Source organism: Anolis carolinensis, chromosome 2 (genome assembly GCF_035594765.1).
Source record: "Anolis carolinensis isolate JA03-04 chromosome 2, rAnoCar3.1.pri, whole genome shotgun sequence".
NCBI classification, from domain to species: Eukaryota; Metazoa; Chordata; class Lepidosauria; order Squamata; family Dactyloidae; genus Anolis; species Anolis carolinensis.
In genome coordinates, this window is record NC_085842.1 from 244,290,944 (window position 1) to 244,311,705 (window position 20,762).

Consider the following 20,762-nt stretch of genomic DNA (forward strand, 5'->3'; position numbering starts at 1 on the left):
CTACATGGACCATATAATGTAGGGCTAAGCCAGAGTGGTAATACTCTGGACTAGTTCCTGGTGAGGCTACATAGCCCATCTCTGTCCCACTGCAGTGAGAGGATGGCGTCCCATTTTGTCATCATTTGTCACTTCTGGCAGTGGCCACAGATCTCTGGAGATCTCCTGGTGTTACTGGACATCTTTGCTGATGGCAGGAAAGGCAGCCACATGACTTGGGAGAAAAGAAGGTTGATTAAGTACCCCCCAAAAGTGCCATCCCTTTCCCCCATGCCATGGTGCACAGAAAAAACAGGAGGGCAGCATTGTCCCATGTGAACAGCTGGGCTGATTTGAATTAGATCACACCAAGTGTGTGGCTGCTCTGGAGCTTCAGAGAAAAGGACTTTGTGCTTCACAACATTCATTCTCCAGCTCTTAAAATTGGTGTGGAGCCAGTATAGTCAGTAGAGATAGGTAATGGGACTTATACACAACACAAGGACCACTGCACAAGTGGCAGGATAGGTGAGCATCTGTGGGTACTTCTTCCCCTTGCTATCATTTCTCAATGCCAAAACTCGTAAATGGCCCTAACTCTCCAAGTCTTTTGGATCTTTTCCATCCTTTCCTCCACAACACATCCTTTAAACATGTCCTTACTCTTACAAGGAAATAAAAGTATGTATAATACAGCAGAACTCCAGTGACCTATTAAATAAGCAGCTTATTGGAATGAAGGAGCCATCTGAACTATTAAGTAATAGTGGTAGACCTCTGTCTGGGACTACAATACTAAGTATACATATAGAAAAGTGTAAGGTGTATGGAATTTATGGCTATTTTATCTTGCCTATCTTCAGATTCTGTTTTAGATAAGCTTTCCCCAACCTGATGTGCCCTAGAGGTGTTAGTGTACAGCTCCCACCATCCCAGCCAGCAATGGCCAGGATGGCTGTTGATAGTCAGAGTTCTAACCCAACAGATCTGAAAGGTGACAGATTGGGGGAACGTGTCATACCTAGACCTTTTCAATCTTCAAAGTATAGATATTGAGGTATGCCATCTATAAAGGTAGCATACAATTATTTCTACACAGGTTGGACAAAAAATAGACATAAATACAAATCCTCAATCAAAAAATCTGAAATTCCCCCAAATTGGATACATTTTTGCCAACAGCTGCCTGCTTCTTCCTTTGAAGCATTCCTGCTCATTCATTCACATACGAAAGTGGGTGGCTAGAGAGCTCCCCAGAGATCTCCTGTACAGAACTGTATTTGCTGGCCCTCCCAAATATCGGGTCCCTTATATCCTCAGTTTCCTTGCAGACTAACATCTCATACGCAAGTAGTGAACAAACAAGCTGAAGTACTAGAAAGAGATACTGGGCCGGAGAGATACCTGAGAATCTGTATAATGGTGGGAAGTATGGATTTGAACTGAACACTACATTTGTATTCCAGCTATTTTACAGACATTTCAAAATCCACAGATATCATAAATCGGAAACACTTCCATTCACAAGCATTCTGGATAATGGATACACAAACTGTATTATAATTAAATAAAAATGGGGTGGAAAGGTTAATAAAATCAATATTGGGGTGCATAAATATATTTAGCAGTCTTGGTTTTGATATGAAGTAATATTTCTTCTTGCTGAACTTGCAGACCGAAAGGTCCCAGGTTCAAACCCCGGGAGCAGTGGGAGCGGCTGCTGTTAGCTCCAGCTTCTGCCAACCTAGCAGTTCGAAAACATTCCAATGTGAGTAGATCAATAGGTACCGCTCCGGCGGGAAGGTAACGGCACTCCATGCAGTCATGCCGGCCACATGACCTTGGAGGTGTCTATGGACAACGCCGGCTCTTCTGTTTAGAAAAGGAGATGAGCACCAACCCCCAGAGTCGGTCACAACTGGATTTAACGTCAGGGGAATACCAACCTATATCATCTATGTCTATAGCACATTATGTATGCTTATTTTTCTGTCTCAGCATGGCATAACCTTTTTACATTGGTGAGATTGTGTGTTTGCACAAGACATGACTGGACTTAACGTCAGGGGAAACTTTTACCTTTTACATAATAATTCTTCTAACAGGTGTATTAACAATATAGATTTGAGATGCAGGATAATGGGGAGTAATGGTGGTGACATAATGTGAGTGCCACGTTCCTAAGCTACCTGTAACCCAATGATGAGATGATTAGTATCAAAACAATATTTATCTAAAACGATGTACAACTATATAGGCTAGGTTCAAGGAGTTGTGTGCGCTCAAGAGAAACAAGTGAATGCTACCACAATATAGGAAACAAAAGGTCCCATGAGATACTGTGAGAAGTAAATTATCTGCTTCTTAGAAGAGGAAGATTAATCCATGATAAAAAGGATAGAGCACCCCCGTAATAGCTACAGCCTTTCTGTACCTAAGTATATTTTTGTGACGTGGTAAGACATCAAGTTGGGTACATTCTGCCATGGTAGTGTCATCCTCCAGATACCCTCATAATTCTAACAGGGACCCTGCCATGTTATTCTCAGATTAACAGCAAGGCTTTACATCTCGTTCCATTGAACTTTACTACATATTCAGCCATAAGAGATTACGGTACCTTCATTTCCCATTGTGAGAAGTATGTAAGGATGTCCCTTCTTTTCCCACATGATTTTTGGGTAAAAGTGGTGTCTAGAATGAGAAATATAGGCAGTAGGTACACATGTGTTATAGATACACCCATAAACATTTCAGAAAACATTAACATTAGCAGCCTCACTGCAGGAAACCTTATGGGGAAAAGAATGGGTTAAAAATTGGAAATGATTATTTTATGATGGTTTCTGTATTTTGAAGAAGGCAGTTGGGAGTTTAAATCATGAGAGATGCTTCTTAAGAAAGACTTAAGTTGCTTTTATGCAACTTAAGGATATATTTAATCAAGATAAGACACATGCAGCAATAGAGAGCTAAAGAAAACGAATTTACAGTTGGGCAAAGATTATGAATATGCATATATGTGGCCTCTGAAATTAGAGACAGAAGATGAGGCTATACAAGAGTTAAAGCTCAAAACTTTTGATACAGTATCCAAATGGGATACAGGAAATATGGAAAATGTGGTTTAAAAATACAAAATTTGTGTAGAAATTTAAAAGGAAACATGCATGAACACAGAGATTGTACCTAACACCAAACAAGCTTTAAAAATGACTCAGAATATTTCAAGTAAATGTTGAGGATTTCAAGATAAGGAGGGCTATTTTTTCCATATGTTGGGGATTTATAAGAAGGCAAAAAGTTTATTTTTGTCAGGTATATAAGCCGCCTTGAGTTCCCCTTCAGGTGAGAAAGGCAGGATAGAAATGTCGTAAATAAATCAATATTGGTCTAAGATTTATATGTTAATCCAATATATATATATATATATATATATATATATATATATATATATATGCAAAGATAGATTTTGTAATGTCAACATAAATGTTTCTGCAAGATATTATAGATAATGAAATGGACAGTACGGTAAATACGGATTACTTCTCTACAGCTGCAAGAATACTGTTTTCTCCAACCTGGAAATTGTTTGAAGCATCAATGACAGAAAAATGGATGGTTAAGGTTGCCGAGTTAGCCCAAATTGTCTCAGAAATTGGATTTTTTAAGGAAGGTCAATTGAAGATTATTTTTAAAATGTTGGAAATCATGTATGAACTTTTTGAGTAATAAGAAATCTAGATAAAGTAAAGGTTTTCCCCTGACATTAAGTCTAGTCGTGCCCAATTCTGGGGGTTGGGGCTCATCTCCATTTCTAAGCTGAAGAGCCAGCATTGTCCGTAGACACCTCCAAGGTCATGTGCCTGGCATGACTATATGGAGTGCCGTTACCTTTCCACCGGAGCGGTACCTATTGATGTACTCACATTTGCATGTTTTTAAACTGCTAGGTTGGCAGAAGCTAGGGCTAACAGTGGGAGCTGACCCTGCTTCCCAGATTTGAACAGCCAACCTTTTGGTCAGCAAGTTCAGAAGCTCAGCGGTTTAACCCGCTGTGCCACTGGGGGTGTCCTATAAGAAATCTACTGATGCAATAATATGTGGTTATGCTTACTAGTAATTCCAGTAGGATTATGGTTGCTAGTAATTCTAACAGGATTATTTAGTTGAATCTGTAATGCTAGAATTATATTTTTTTATTATTTTTAATTTTCATTATATTTAGCATTGAGTGTCAGAGCCCTACTTTTTTAGCTATGTATCTTTTCTTTTTCAATTTCTTTTTCCTATTTTCCTCTCTCTCTCTTCTATCTGTTTTATTTTTTTATTCTCTGACTGTATGCTCTTTTGGCTTTGATTCTAATTTAGATTTTTAGTGTTAAAAATCAATACAGAGAATATATATATATATATATATATATATATATATATATACAGAGAGAGAGAGAGAGAGAGAGAGAGAGAGAGAGAGAGAGAGAGAGAGAGAGAGAGAGGCAGTTGAGAAGTTATTAATGGCACTCAGAGTCATATGGAATCCAATGAAATGTAATGACTCGTGTTCAGAGTCCTTCTGGGCACATAAGAACCTGATAAAAAGGGTTCCGGTTGCATTGACATTTCAGCTTTTGCAGAAGCAAAACAGACCCAGTGTGGAAGCAGAAGAGGAATGCAGAAGAAAGATAATGGACTAACCTCGGTATTTTTCAAGCAAACACTTTTAACTGAGAGCTCTAGACAAGACAAGGAGGAAATACAAATATAGTTTGAACAATTATATTTTCTGAATAGAAATGAATGACAACTAGGATCCGCAAATCTATATATATAAAAGAGTGATGGCATCACGGCAATTCACAAAACAACAAAAGTACAGGCCCCCCAACCTCAAAATTTGACAACACAACCCATCATCCACACCTCAAGGTTGATACAACAAAAAGAAAAGAAAAATAAAGTCCTAATTAGAGGGAGAGCAATAATTTTTTTATCCAATTGCTGCCAGTTTAGAGGGCTAATCTCTGCCCACTTGGTTGCCTAGCAACCAAGGGACAGCCAGGTTTCTGTTAGGGGACAGGCAGATTTAGGCCTCACTTAGACTTCTTCCACAGATTATCTAATTTGCACTGGATTATAAGGCAGTGTAGACTCAAGGCCCTTCTACCCAGCTATATAACCCATTTATAATCTTAGATTATCTGCTTTGCACTGGATTATCTTGACTCCACACTACCATATAATCCACTTCAGTGTGTATTTTATACAGCTGTGAAGAAGGGGCCTCAGATAATCCAGTTCTGAGCAGATAATATAAGATTAGAAATATACAGTAGAGTCTCATTTATCCAACGTAAACAGGCCGGCAGGATAAGTGAATATGTTGGATAATAAGAAGGGATTCAGGAAAAGCCAATTAAACATCAAATTAGGTAATCGTTATACAAATTAAGCACCAAAACATCATATTATACAACAAATTTGACAGAAAAAGTAGTTCCATGCGCAGTAATGCTATGTAGTATTTACAGTAGAGTCTCACTTATCCAACACTCGCTTATCCAACGTTCTGGATTATCCAACGCATTTTTGTAGTCAATGCTTTCAATATATCGTGATATTTTGGTGCTAAATTCATAAATACAGTAATTACTATATAGCATTACTGTGTACTGAACTACTTTTTCTGACAAATTTGTTGTCTAACATGATGTTTTGGTGCTTCATTTGTAAAATCATAACTTAATTTGATGTTTAATAGAGTTATCCTTAATTCCTCATTATCCAACATATTCGCTTATCCAACGTTCTGCCGGCCCGTTTATGTTGGATAAGTGAGACTCTACTGTACTGTATTTACAAATTTACCACTAAAATATCACAATGAATTTAAAACACTGACTACAAAAACATTGATTATGAAAAGGCAGACTGCGTTGGATAATCCAGAACATTGTATAAGCGCATGTTGGATAATATGAAATAATTACTGGGATAGAATAATGCAGAACAATATAATCTCTAAAACCAGGACAGTAAATAAACAGGGGAATTCCACACAGGAAACAATCAGGGCCAGCTAACACCTCCCAACAAAGTATTCCCATCATCAAAGTCTGGCAAATCCTGTTTTCTCAGGGCCACAGACAGTAGAAGCACACAAAATATCGCAAACAACATCACTCTGAAAACAAGGGTATTCCAGACAGGAAACAATCAGGGCCAGCTAACACCTCCCAACAAAGTATTCCCATCATCAAAGTCTGGAAAATCCTCTGTTTTCTCAGGGCCACAGACAGTAGAAGCACATAAAATAACGCAAACAACACCACCCTGAAAACAAGGGAATTCCAGACAGGAAACAATCAGGGCCAGCTAACACCTCCCAACAAAAAATTCACTCAGGGAGGAAACAGCCAGGCTTTAAAGCTGCAAGGCCATTACATCCTAATCATTTTTCCTAACTGCAGCATTCATACTTGCCTCCAACAAACAAAAAAAACCAATCAGAAATATTGTATATTCACAACCTTTAGGAAATAATATCCCCTGATGGCACAGCATGTTAAAGCACTGAGCTGCTGAACTTCTGGACTGAAAGGCCACAGATTTGAATTGGGGGAGCGGAGAGAGCCCCCACTGTTAGCTCCAGCTTCTGCCAACCCAGAAGTTCGAAAACATGCAAATGTGAGTGCATCAATAGGTACTGCTCCGGCGGGAAGGTAACGCCGCTCCATGTAGTCATCCCACATGACCTTGGAGGAGTCTACTGACAACGTCGGCTCTTCGGCTTAGAAATGGAGATGAGCACCAACCTCCAGAGTAAGACACGACTGGACTTAATGTCTGGGGAAAACCTTTACCCTTGACCTTAACTACCACCAATTCCTCAATACTTTATTTCCCATACCACCATACTTCGCCACAGCAACGCGTGGCCGGGCACAGCTAGTGAACTATAAAAAGTTCCACAGGGGAAAGGCATTTCCCAAAATGTGACTGCTTGGGAGGGCCCTTCCATACAGCCCTATATCCCAGAATATCAAGGCAGAATATTCTACAATATCTGCTTTGAACTGGGTTATCTGAGTCCACACTGTCATATATTCCAGTTCAAAACAGAAAATGTAGGATTTTATTCAGCTGTGTGGAAGGGGCCATTAGTAAAAACCTGCAGAGATTACTCCAGAGAGCGGAGGTAAATTCCTGGCTAAGAAGATCAGTTGTTCCTCTTATACTCTGCTGTCCTGCACTTGCTGGCTGGCCTTGGATCTACCTCCTTGGCAATGGCTTTAATAGCTCAACTACACTTACGCTGAGACTTGTACTTTACAGACAAGAAAGGAGGCAGAATAAAACACCAGTGTAAACAAACGTCTGCCCTGGCAATGTGTGTAGTACTGCTAAAATAGCCAACATCTATTATTGCAACAGTTCATTGTAAGGGCTCGGCTCATAGCTTGAGAAAAGACAAAAAAAAAATGGTTTTCAAGCCAAACCTAATGCTAACTGCTGGTCTTTTCCCCCTTCCATAAAGTGACCATTTTAAAATGCACTATATATATATTGTTAACATGTTTAAATTACTGACTTACCCGTAGGCCTTTATTTTCTGCTATGGCATCTTAGCTGTGAACACTTTCCCCTTAGAGGCTCAATTGGTGCTGATGCTGGTGACATTTTACCACCAAGTAAATATATGGTTTTGGGGTTAATTTATTCAATTTTTAAAACAGAGGTTAATTATGTCAATATGTTTAATACAATTTTATTCTGTTTAAAGTTATCTGCTTTGAGCTGGATTATATAGCAGTATAGATTTATATAATCCAGTTCAAAGCAGATAGTGTGGATTATCTGATTAGATAATCTGGATTATATGGCAATGTAGAGGGGGGGGCATAGGCTTTTGCCCTTTGGCTGAGTGTAAGCAACCTAGTGCCCTTCAGATGTTTTGTAATACAATTTTCACCATTCCTAACCATCTTGCTGGTAGTGCTAATGGCATCTGGAAATAAATAATAATACATAATAAATACATGGAGCCCCCGATGGCACAATGAGTTAAACCACTGAGCTCCTGAATTTGCTGACCGAAAGGTCAGCGGTTCGAATCGGGGGAGCGGGGGGAGCTCCTGCTGTTAGCCCCAGTTTCTGCCAACCTAGCAGTTTGAAAACATGCAAATGTGAGTAGATCAAGTGGGAAGGTAACGTCACTCCATGCAGTCATGCTGGCCACATGGCCTTAGAGGTGTATACGAACAACGCTGGAGATGAACACCAACCCCTAGAGCCAGATACGACTAGACTTAATGTCAGGGGAAAATCCAATCCAACAAATAATAAACTTTATTTATACCCTATCCCTTCTCCCCGAAGGGACTCGAGGAGTTGGAATAAGGTAGGAAGCCAGCAAGAATAAACAGTACAAAGGGAGTCACACATACAATGTTTCACCATTCATGTGTGTACTTTTTTACTCCTGGATGAATGTAAAGAGTCATTTAAAAGCTTAGTATTGCATATCCCTCTGGAAACCCCCCCCCCCCCCCCCCCCCAATTCCACCAGATTTATATAATCATTTAGAATACAGTTTGCTTTCTGCCTGATGTGAAAAAAAGGTTGAAGCTTTTGAGATTTTGCATATTTGCAGGTTGGGGGTGGAAGACATGAATAGGTAGCACATGATTTAAAGAATTCTGATTGATACAAAGACAAGAGATAACCTTCTGGCCTCCAGAAATCAGTCTGTTACTTCTTCCCACAAAAAGGTTCCACTGACAGAAGGTATATCCACCCAGTTCTATGGATCTTCCTGCATCCCTCTATTCACTGCATTCTGCAAAAACCACCCCCCTTATAACAATTGAAGGGAGCTGGGGAGATCCTCTTCTGCCAGTCCAATGTAGAGAAATAACTATTGATCATGACATGGTGAAGGACACTAGACTATATAGTTTAGGAAAAGATTAGACATATTTGTCGAAGAGATCCTAAATGAAATTCTACATCAGAAAACTTCCCCAAATTTCTAGCATTGCAGTAAATTACAATTCCCTTTGAGCATTTAGTGATATAGTTAGACATCCAATGAATGAGGAGGGTAAAGTTACCAAGGGCACATGAATGTAGCAAATATGACTTTTTGGTGTTCAATGACTCTGGAGTCCAGGGTCAAATGCCTACTTGACCACGGAAAACCACTGGGTGTCCTTGGGCAAATCACACTCTCAACCTCAGAGGAAGGCAAAGGCAACTTCTCTATCAAGTAATCTTGACAAGGAAATCCCACAACAGAGATAACAGACGTCAGAAATGACTTGAAGGTACTCAGCTACTTGAGTACTGGATGCAGCAGCAGACTTTCCATCCCAAATGCAAGTGTGGCCTAAATGTCTGGCTATTGTTGTAAATTAATGCCAGATCAAATGGACTTTGCAAAGGAATTCATATTTTTACTCATATTCATATTTTGGTTTGCAGCTACTTTTACAAAGGTGGAGCTTTGCAACCACTCCATAAATAAAAGCATATACTAGAAGGGCAACAGATGAACCCAAAGCATGTACTCACAGTCCAGAAGCATGAATCCCCACAAAGAATACATACAAAACAATCCAAAATGCCATGCATTCTTCTTTGTCTCCCAAGGCCTCTGGAATTTGAACATTCCTCTTGCATCCAAGACTGCTTAGAGCTTTTGTATTGTCCAGGCATACATCCTGTTCTGCATTAACACTAGATCCACCATCCTCACCCTAGGCTCTCTGGACACCTATTTCAGTTATATGTCAGAACTGTCCAGAAATTATTATCACACTTCCATGTAACAGCACCAAAATGTGTTCAGGTAAACTTTTTATTCCATGTTACAGAATGACTGCTCTTATTTCTCTGGGCTGTTCCATTCTGTCCTTTATTTTTTTTTCTTCTAGCATTGATTATCCTGAATGAATTATTACTGGCCAGCCAACAGAGTCTGAACACCCAATTGCAAGGACTTGATCTCAGAATTAAGGATTCTACTCTCACTGAATCCAGATGTTCACATACAGTTGGCTACTTCTTGGCCAGCTGGCAACTTGAAATAATACTAATGCTAGCAAGAAAGGAAACGGATTCAGGTCAGTCCTTGAAAGTATTGAAAAAATTACTCTATAGACTATAGCTCTTTCAAACTAGCCAAACTGGTCAAAGTATTCTGAGAGTTGTTGTCTAAAACAGTATCTTTGTAAGTTCAATTCAGGCTTAAGATTGGTGACTTGAATTTCTATCCTCTGTAGACAAGAACACTGAAGGGAATGCCTGGTATTCTTTTGGGCAGTGGTGACACACAAATGGCTATCTGCATCAAGCTCTCTGTGCTAATGTGCCAGGCACAGTAGGTATGGGCAGCAAATTAGTTGTTCTCACTTGGAAGGAACAAATGTAATTTGAACTGCTGCATGGCAGTACGGTTCTCAGCACACCAGTTAAGCAGCAAGAGTGGGAAGCAAGATCTCCAGATTAACCCAGTGCAGATAAGATGTGTGAGCAAAATATCTACTTGTCTGTACAGGATATTTTTCTTGCTGCATTGTATAACATATGCAAGGCACCTGGCATTCCCTGTATTAAAATAATGAATGTTGGGACAGATTTTTTAAAATTGGAAAATAGTGTTACACATTCCACACCTTCATACGTGTTCCCGCTTCCTTGTCTTACTGCCCTGCAGAATTTAGAAACTGGCATCCTTTTTCATTTCTTTCTGAATGGGTAAAGGAATGGGAAAATGCTTTGTTAGAAGAAATGTGTATTTTGCAAGTTGCCTCCTTGGATTAGAAAAGACAGGGTGACATTGGTTGAATAATAAAATATCTGCAGGTATTCAGGATGACCTCTTCTTGAGCAAGAGAAAGACCAGATATTTGAGCTTTCTTAACCTAGATCCCATAACCAGCTCGGTATGAGTAAAGCAAGGCTTTTCTGTGACTGTGCCATAGGGATGAGTGTACATATCCAAAGAGATACATGTGGTCATTTTTTTTCTAAGTGGCACACAAGTAGAGTTCAAACTCTAAAGGGGCATAGCTTTCCTAGTCACTGTTCCATGATAAGACATGCAATAATAATTCATTAACTGCATTTCCTGACTTATCAGCAACACCGATTTGAAGATCATGGGGGGGGGGGGGGGTGTGAGTGTGAGTGATGCTTTTCTTTCCAAGAAGCACCTGTGGTTTTCCTGGGTTCTGCTATAGAGCAAGAAGAAGCTTGGTTAGTTGGCTGTGTGTGGGGCTTGAGTACAAGTGAAGGCTTCATCCTCGTTGTGGCTCATATAAGATGCTTACAGTTAATTGAATTTAGTTGTCATCCTTACTCACCTACCCCTAAGTGTTTGAGGCTCTGTATAAATCAGTAGTTTTTCATGTTTGATCCTCTAAAGCAGTCATTCTCAACCTGTGTGTCCCCAGATGTTTTGGCCTTCAAGTCCCAGAAATCCTAACAGCTGATAAACTTGATGGGATTTCTGAGAGTTGTAGGCCAAAACACCTCGGGACCCAACAGGTTGAGAACCACTACCAGAAACCCTGACCACTGAGCAAGCTGGTTCTGGGAGCTTCAGTCCAAAATTTTGGGAGGACCAAAATATGAGAACCATTGGCATAGATTGCCTTGTTAATAGTATCACACTGCTAATACTGTTACAACTTTAGTGTTTTCGCATGGGGTTGGATCCACCTTGGAATAGATTCTAGTATTGTAGGTGATTTCCTTAAAATACTTTTGGGTGTAGGCCACCAGGTCAGGGGCAGATGGCTTTCCCTTACTTCCAGGTGAAAAGGAAATCATGCAGAGCTGCCCAAGAGGCTTGTTGGGTGAATGGCTTTCCAGCTACCAACAGAAAGATCCACTGATGAATGGGCTGCCATTGACTAGTAGGCAGGCCAACTGATGCTTAGAGCAGTGGGACAAGTCAATTAAGCTGTAAGCAACAATATTTTGGACTTTCTCATTCCAACAAAATGTGTGTGGTAATGATTCTTGCTAAAAGTGAAGCCCTGAAATCTGGTCTTTTCAGACTGCCCATTACTAGTAACCAAGGCTACCAGTCGTTCAGAGCTTGGATTACTCCCACAATCACCCTGCCAGCATGGATTCTGACAACCGTAGTCCAAAACGTGACTCTCCCAAGCTTCGACTTCTTGGTATGAAAGGAATAAATCGATAAGTATGACTCGCTACTTTCCATATGTATTTTAATTCTTGAGCTAGAATATGACAGTTTTCTAATTCAGGTGAAGAAGAAAGGGCAAGGAAAAAGCTTTCACTTAAACATTAAGAAGACATTTCTGATTATATGAACTGTTCAACAATGGAATAGATTGTTTTGGAGGGGGATGGACTCTCTATTTCTGGAGATCTTTAAAGAGAGGTTGGATGAGCATCTTTCATGAGTGCTTCAGTTGTGTATGCCTGTATGGAAGCAGGTTGGATTAAACAACCCTTGGAGTCACTTCCAAGTCTACGATTCTAAGAAATGAACATTAGATAGCAATAATTGTAAATAATTTCAATGAAACTAGTCCTCTGTACCCTGCAATTCTGCAACCTGATATACATATTATATTTTAAATCAAACAGATTGTATATATCACTAGCATATGCATTAAGTACCGTAGTAACAGGATTCTTGTAAAGGGAAATCCTTACTGCCAAGCCAGTAACTTCAAGTAGCCATTTTGTTCACGAGACTATATCCATGAGCCATCCATTCATATATCATATTTCTACCTGTGAGTAAACAGTAGAGGAAGAAAAAAAAAGTGGGACTTCTGATGTGAAAATAAAACACCAGACGGTGGCTCAGAAGGGTGTACAAGGGCAAACGACCCACAGCAAGGAGCTTGTTCCACTCTCCATGTCTGCACTCGTCATTACTTAAAAGGAAAGACATTTTTTTACATATATGAATGTATTCATGTATTATCATCTGTGTAGCTGAACACTGGGTAAAATGCAACCTTTGGGTTGCATATATCCTGCATGATCCTTTGTGAGAGATCCAATGTGTTTATTTATTAAATGACACTGCTATTTGCTGCCTATGGTGCACATAGCCTCCCAACCTTAAAATGTACTTTATTCTTTCTTTGCCCTCTTCTCAAATTTTGTTATGCTACTGCTACAACATGCTGTGAGAATCCTCTCAGTAGATTGGTTTAAAAGTCCTTAGGTAATTCTCATCTTGTCTTCACCTGCAACTGCAGCCCTTTAATGTTAATTACCATTGTGGACTTAAGGGGTGGGAAATATGCATCCTTCCAGATGTTGTTGAGCTGCCACTCCCAGATTTTTTCACACTTTCCTATGCTGGATGGAGTTGCTGGGAATTCAAAGTCCCATGGCGTTTGGAGGGCTGCATGATTTTGGATCAAGGAGTTATTAAAATGTAGGCTGATATTATTTGTGCAAGAATCCTGGAACTCACACAGTGAAACATGGGAAGGATGCATTATGCAACCAATAAATTCCTACTTTTCTGCGGAGGGCCCTTCCACACAGTCCTATATCCCAGAACATATAGGGCTGTGTAGAAGGGCCTAGAGACTTTGACTTATGGCAACCCTATTACAGAGTTGTCTTGCAAGATTTATCCAGAGGTGGTTTCTATTGCCTTCCTCTTAGGCTGAGAGAATGCAACTTACTAAGGGCATTCAGGGGTTTCTATGTTCTCCTGTAGTCCTACTCCAACATTCAAAAAAAACAAAACAAAACAAAAAAAAAACACTAACCACAGGGGCTCCCAGGGATGCCTAGTGAGATATAGCATGGTCTCTGTATCTATGGGGGCATATTCCAGTCTTCACTTCCAGCTCAAGAATATAAAGGAATTGTACTGGAGGACCTAGAAAATGCCAGTGAGAAAATATTTTGTCCGACATAGATAAAAGAAGCCATGGATGCTGACCCTGTGGATAGGGGGTGGGCATGTTATGTTTTACTAATGACCTCCGAATGAAGAAAAAGCTTGATTGAAAAATTATTGTAATAATCTAATCATTAGACTTACAGACCACAGCATTTTTGCCCTCCATCTACATCTTCCACTACCTTCATAATTTTCATGGTTTGAGCTATGATAGATTACTCTTGCAAGGTTAGGCCAGAATAGACATGAGTTGAGGTTCAGACAGACAGCAATGGCTTTCATGTCCCCATCCTATACATTCACTAGGGTGGACCAAGCCTAGCCTAAATTTGAGGATACAATGGTTTCTACAGCTGGGAGATCTAACCAGAAATGCTTTGTGGCAAGGATACTGTAATGGCTGAAACTGCCCGTGTACTCATAAATCTTAACAATTAAAATGAATCAGAGCTCACTGAAGAACATGTTACTCAAGGAAAATGAGTAGGAGGCTGAACATGGGTGCCAAGAGCAGAAATTCAGTCCCTGTTCTTCAGAATAAATTCAAGAGCATGTGATAAGCATTAAAAATGTAAGACAAAGGAGTAGCTAAAGGCGAACATGCATCGTCTTTACACTGAGGCCGTGAGAGACTGCATAGTAAATCAGACTGATGGCCCAGAAACCAGATGCAGAAAGGGGCTATTATTTTAATCTTAGAAAAGTTACTTTTTTCTACTGCAACTGCCTCTGTCTGAGTGAGTCCGGGAATTATGGTGCTGACAAGTAACATTTCCAGGATCTAGTTTTTTAAGCTATTGGAAGGACTGGAGATAGGAAAAAGAAAAATGAAGGGGGGAGGAGCATTAGAGGCAACAAGAGATCTGACAAAAGAACATAGTCAGGAAATGCCAGCTGTGGAATGCAACAAGAACCACGAGTTTTCAATCTGGCTGGCAAGATTTGTATTTGCATGAAGAGCTCACATGCTCATTTGCTCTGGACAACAATATATTGATCTACTGCAGTGGTTCTCAACCTGGGGTCCCCAGATGTTTCTGGCCTACAACTCCCAGAAATCCCAGCCAGTTTACGAGTTCAAGGCCAAAAACATCTGGGAACCCCATGTCGAGAACCACTGATCTACTGGATCAAGCTATACAAGACTCCCTTACTTTTCTCCTTTGCATCTGCTACACTTCTGCTATAGTAGTATTCCTGGTTCATACTAGATCACATACTAGATCAACTGTGCCTCTTCAGATGTTCTGTTCTAGTACAATTCCCACTGACCCTGACCATGCTGGTTGGACTAATAAGGTAATAGGAGATGGAATCTAACAATATCTGAATGGCCTGCGGCTCATTTAACCTCTACTCCAGCACTAATTTGAGAATGTTTCACCAGTCATTTGTGCCATTTATAAATGCTGCAAGCAATAATCCAGTAATTTACTTATTTATACTTATTATAAATTGCTGTTATTTCAAATCAAACCTCAAAGTATTGTTTAATAACTGCCACCCAGACCACCTTTCTTGGTAGAAGTCACATAGCTAGATTCAATTGTTATTCCCAACTGCAATCAGACCAAGGATGGGAATCATGAGACCCTTTGGTTGCTGTTGGACTTCAATTCCTAGCAGGCCTAGCCAGCAAAGTCAATGTGAGGGAATTCTAGGCGTTGCAGTCCAAAAGTGTCTGAAGGGCTGCTCAATTGCTACTCCTAAGTTAGGTCCCTTCCACACAGCTGAATAAAACCCCACATTATCTGCTTTGAACTGGGATATATGGCAGTGTGGACTCTTGATATTCCAGTTCAAAGACAGATATTGCGGGGTTATTCTGCCCTGATATTCTGGGTTATATGGCTGTGTGGAAAGGCCATCAGATCACTTAATCAATGGGAAAATGGTAAGTCAACACTTACAAATGTCCTATTGATTCCGCCAGTCCACTTTGGTTAGGGTTAACAACTGGATTTAGTCTAGAGTTGTTAAACTGATGCTATTCATTGAACTAACTTGGTGGGAAGAAGTCTTGAACTCAGAAATCATTTGAAGTAGAATGTAAGTGGGCGTACATATAAACATGATAGATCAATGAATAATGCAAGTGCTTTACATTACTAACTTACAGAAGGGCCTCAGTCAATAGTTCTGAGGAACAGTGAACACTACAGATGCTCTTTATCTGTAGAATACAAACCAGTGGCAGGAAGAGGGAACGTGCCATGGTATTTTTGATACTGCAGCCATTTAGGGCCCTTCTACACAGCCATATAACACAGAATATCAAGGCAGAAAATCCCACAATATTTATTTTGAGCTGGGTTATCTGAGTCCACATTGCCATATATTCTAGTTCAAAGCAGAAAATGTGGGATTTTATTCAGCTGTGTGGAAGGGGCCTCAGACTAACCTGAAGCTTGTTCGTGCTGCTTATTTCTTACTTAGTGAAAGTCAATGCATTTCTACCATTTCAGGTATCGTGCTTCCTACTACCCATGTGGATCCCCCCCCCTTTCCTTGCTAAAAGGAAACAAATCTCTCATAAAAACAAGTGGCGTGGCATTTAAGGCAAGCAAGCACGACTTCTGTGGCTTCATAAGTGAGTGTACCAAGCAAGCGGGCTGGTGCTCACAGTCTTTTCCTTCCTGTGTTCTGTGTCTGTAACCACAGGAATCACTGCTGAGTGACACACGACACTCCTTTTCCTGTTCTTCTTCCATCCTGCACAGCGCACGATGCCAGTTCCGTGAGCAGAAAAGCAGGGCTGGGATTCTCTCCCGGGTTTCCTTCCAGAGCAGTGAGAACTAGGCCAGGAAGACACTTCAGCGGGAGTTCAGCCAGGATCCATGTTTTGCCACTCCCTCCTGGAGGGAGATGCAGCTTCATACACAGATGCTTAAATACTATCTTTTACTGGCTACTAAAATGAAACCCTTTCTCTCTCAGTCCATTTTTATTTTAATTTTAAAAGACACTAGTATTGTGTGTTGTTTCCCCATGTGTTTCTTTAATAATTCATGCAGAAATACTAACACTGAGCATTGTAAACCTCTCCTTTCCTCCTCTCTTTCCCCCAAAACGTTGGCTTCCATGTGCATTTATTTGAAATTGCTATGTGAGCTGGATATGTCACCAACCTCCAACAAGTGCTTAAAATTTTTGAAAAACAAGATGGTTTGCAAGAATCTGAATGACCGCAACAGATACATTTCATATATTACTGAGCTAACATCCCACCAAACAGCTGTATCCTCTATAATTCATATTGGCTAGATCAGAGCATGGAATTGCTCTTAGGGCTAAGCTGAGTTATGGATAAACACTCAACATTCACTTTAGCTCCTTGTCCCATTTTTAAATAAAGGAAATTTATGGAAAAATCCATATTTACAGAATGTAGAAGGAAAACCTTTCAAAAATCCATAAACCCTGTATCAAGGTGGTATTGGGAATCTTCCTCATATTGCACCATCTCCAAGCATGCAATCTCTAGAACAGTAGGAAGACTCCATTCATCCTACTGAGTTTTCCCACCAGACTATGTCAAGACAAGCATCAGATGAACATCGGTCACACCCATCTCCAACAGCAACCATCTCCAACTCAAAAATAGAGACGTGTTTTCTTTGTAAATGACTACCAATACATAATCTCATAACCACCAAAAAGACATATTATGGTAATAAAACATGTTATGTCACTATAATCTTACAGGTCATCATTGTAGTTTACCCACCATTTCATACTTGATCATGGATCATACTGCCAAGACACCTATGCAACATGAATGGACACTAGGGTTTTGTGGGAAAAGGTGGCCAAGATGGCATTTGCCCATCACTTGGTCCTTCACAAAAGCTCTCCCTAGCTAAATCCACGTGGAAGTGAGCTGTTTGCTCTTTCAAGGCATCACACTGCCACTGCTAGTGATGCGCATGCAGTGACTGCAGCATACTACCAGCTGTACTCGGAAGCAGAGAAGGTAGCCCTACATTAGGGATCGAGGTTTGACCGAGGAATAAGCAAGCATACCCTTGGAAATGTCAATTTTGACTCAACACAAACAGATAAGGCAGTTCTCAAAAATTCAAATGGATCAAAACGAAGACAGCCGCCATATTACTCAAAGCTAATTGAGCACAGAATGCGTGTACAAGGACAGGTGTTCTCGGGTTGCATTAAGCACCTCCAACTGCATCCCATGGACAGGTTCAACATCAATTAAACACTCTGGTTGCCTTGTCTGCCTTTTTGCTCCCCAGCTAGTGTTACGTTCCCAGGCTGTTAAGACATTAGGAGCGCCCTCGTGTTTCTTCATGAGATTTTGGAAAATACGTCATCAATTCACGCCGACTTGTGGAAACCTGGCCACGCCCAATGACTTATAGAGAGACAAGATGTGCCAGGAAGGCTAAGCCAAGAACAGCTCTAAGAAAAGGCCGCTACTATAGCTACAGAAGCTAAAGGGGGAGAATTGTGAGGTTAGCTCACTGTGCTACATACTTCCTTATTTATGCTGGAAAAAAGGCCATTTACAATGTATGCTGTGTTACATAAAATGGGTGGGAAGGCCTTTGGAGAGAGATAAAAACTTGTCCTGGCGAGAGCTGGTCTGAATCGATTGAAATCCCTCAAAGCTGTGTGCCTGGCATCATCTCAAGCCATCCACATAGGTCACTGGCTGTCTCTCTCTCCCCCCTCCCCCAAAATATGCACACATATTCCTTTTAGCTTCAAATAAGCACTTTTTTTTTGAACTAAACAGCTCCTCTACTGGTCTGACATTCTCCGTGTAAGCAGTCTTCAGCAATGTGCAGAGAGGGAGGAGAGAAGGGGGAAAATGCAAGATTGAGTCGCACCAGAAGCAAGCAAAACGCTCTGCCACCCACCCGCCCGCCCGCCAGTCCCGACGTGCCATTTGCCTTCACGCCCTGTGTACCCACATGTACCCACTCGCCTGCCCACCCCCCCTTTTTTCTTCGAAGCCTGGAAGAGGGGAGCCCTTTCTGTGGCAGCAGAGAAGCCGAGCCAGGGAAGGAGAGACAAATAAGCAGCACGCAGCATCTTTAAGAGAGGAGTTCAAACGAGGACAACCAACATACTGAGGAGAAAAAAATAAAAAGGCAGAGATGGAGAGAAGCAAGAGCCGCAGAAGCAGCAGCAGCAGCAGGAAGACTGAAGCTTCGCTCGCTCGCCTTTATATAACCGAAGCCATTCTGTAAACAGGTTGGGCTTCCCTGGCAAGGTCTCCGCCTGCCCAAAAGGGTCAACCCCCGGCTCTACCTCCTCATCCCTCCTGCCTTATGTCTTTTAACTGTATGTTCTCCCCTGAAGGGAGAGGAACCAAATAAAATATATTATGACTATTACAGGAGACTCAGTTAACCCACGGGGATTGCTAGATGCTGGATAAATGCCATTTCTGGTGGCTTGAGTTATGATTAAAAATAGGCCTGTTACTGTGTCCCATATCACGAGCTCTGCATTGACTGGATATTAACACTGAAATCCAGTAATTAGAAGGCAACTGAGACAAATGTAACTGAATGTGACACAGTTTGAATGTATTATCAAAACAGCTGTGAGAATGCAGTATTATTTCTTCGAAGAAGGCCAACCTAACTGAACGTAAGACAATTGTACTGTATGATCAAAACAGCTTTGGGAATGCAGTATGATTTATTTGATTTTTTGCTTGATCGGTTAACTGGTCATGGAATCATCATAGAATGACAAGAGTTGGAAGAGACCACAAGGGCCACCCAGTCCAGCCCCCTGCCCTGCAACTGAGAGTCTATTGTATTATTAATTATTGGTATTACTATAATTAAGCCCCCCTCCCAATATTCTAATGCCAGTATTATTATGTTTTTCCTGTAATTTTCCTGCTGGTGGCTTAAGAATTCCAGTTAACTGATCATAGAGGGATAGAGCGGAAAGGGAACACCAGGGCCATACAGTCCAGCCCCCTGACATGCAACTGAGACTCTACTGCATTAATCATTATTATTATTATCGTCATCATTATCATGTCTCCCTCTCCTAATGTATCTTCTGGTTTCTTGAGAGTTCCAGTTAACTGATCATAGAACTGGAAGGGAGCACCAGGGCCATCTAGTCCAGCCCACTGCCATACAATTGAGATTCTACTGCATTATGTATTATTATTATTATTATTATTATTATTACTATTATGTCTCCCCTCCCAATAATATTGCTTCCATTGCTTGACAGTTCCAATTAACTGATCAAGGAGGGATAGAGCTGGAAGGGAGCACCAGAGTCATCCAGCCCAGTGGTATACAACTGAGAGTCTACTGCATTACATATGATTATTACTATTATTTTTAGTTCTACCTGAACATTAGGAAGAACTTCCTAACTGTGGGAGCTGTTCAGCAGTGGAACTCTCTGCCCTGGAGTGTGGTGGAGGCTTTTAAGCAGAGGCTGGATGGCCATCTGTCAAGGGTGATTTGAATGCGATTTTCCTGCTTCTTGGCAGGGGGTTGGACTGGATGGCCCATGAGGTCTCTTCCAACTCTAGGATTCTATGATTATGTCTCCTTCTAACAATATTATTTCTTCGATTGTTGGAGAATTCTAGTTTAGCAATCAGAGATAGAGCTGGAAGGGAGCACCAGGGCTATCTAGTCCAACCCCCTTGCCATACAACTGAGGGTCTACTGCAATATGTATTATTATTATTATGACTCCCTCTCCCAATATTATTGCTTCCAGTGCTTGAGAGTTCCAGTTAACTGATCATAGAGGGATGGGGTTGGGAGGGAGCACCAGGGCCATCCAGTCCAACCCCCTGCCATGCAATTGAGAGTCTACTGCATTATTTATTTATTTATTTATTATCTCCCTCTCTCAATG

At 40.8% G+C, this 20,762-nt stretch overlaps 1 protein-coding gene across 1 annotated transcript in view; it reads right to left on the minus strand.

The window, feature by feature from the left end:
* Positions 1–20,762, minus strand: part of klf9 (KLF transcription factor 9) — a 34,237-nt gene that overhangs the window by 11,322 nt on the left and 2,153 nt on the right. The window lies entirely within an intron of this gene.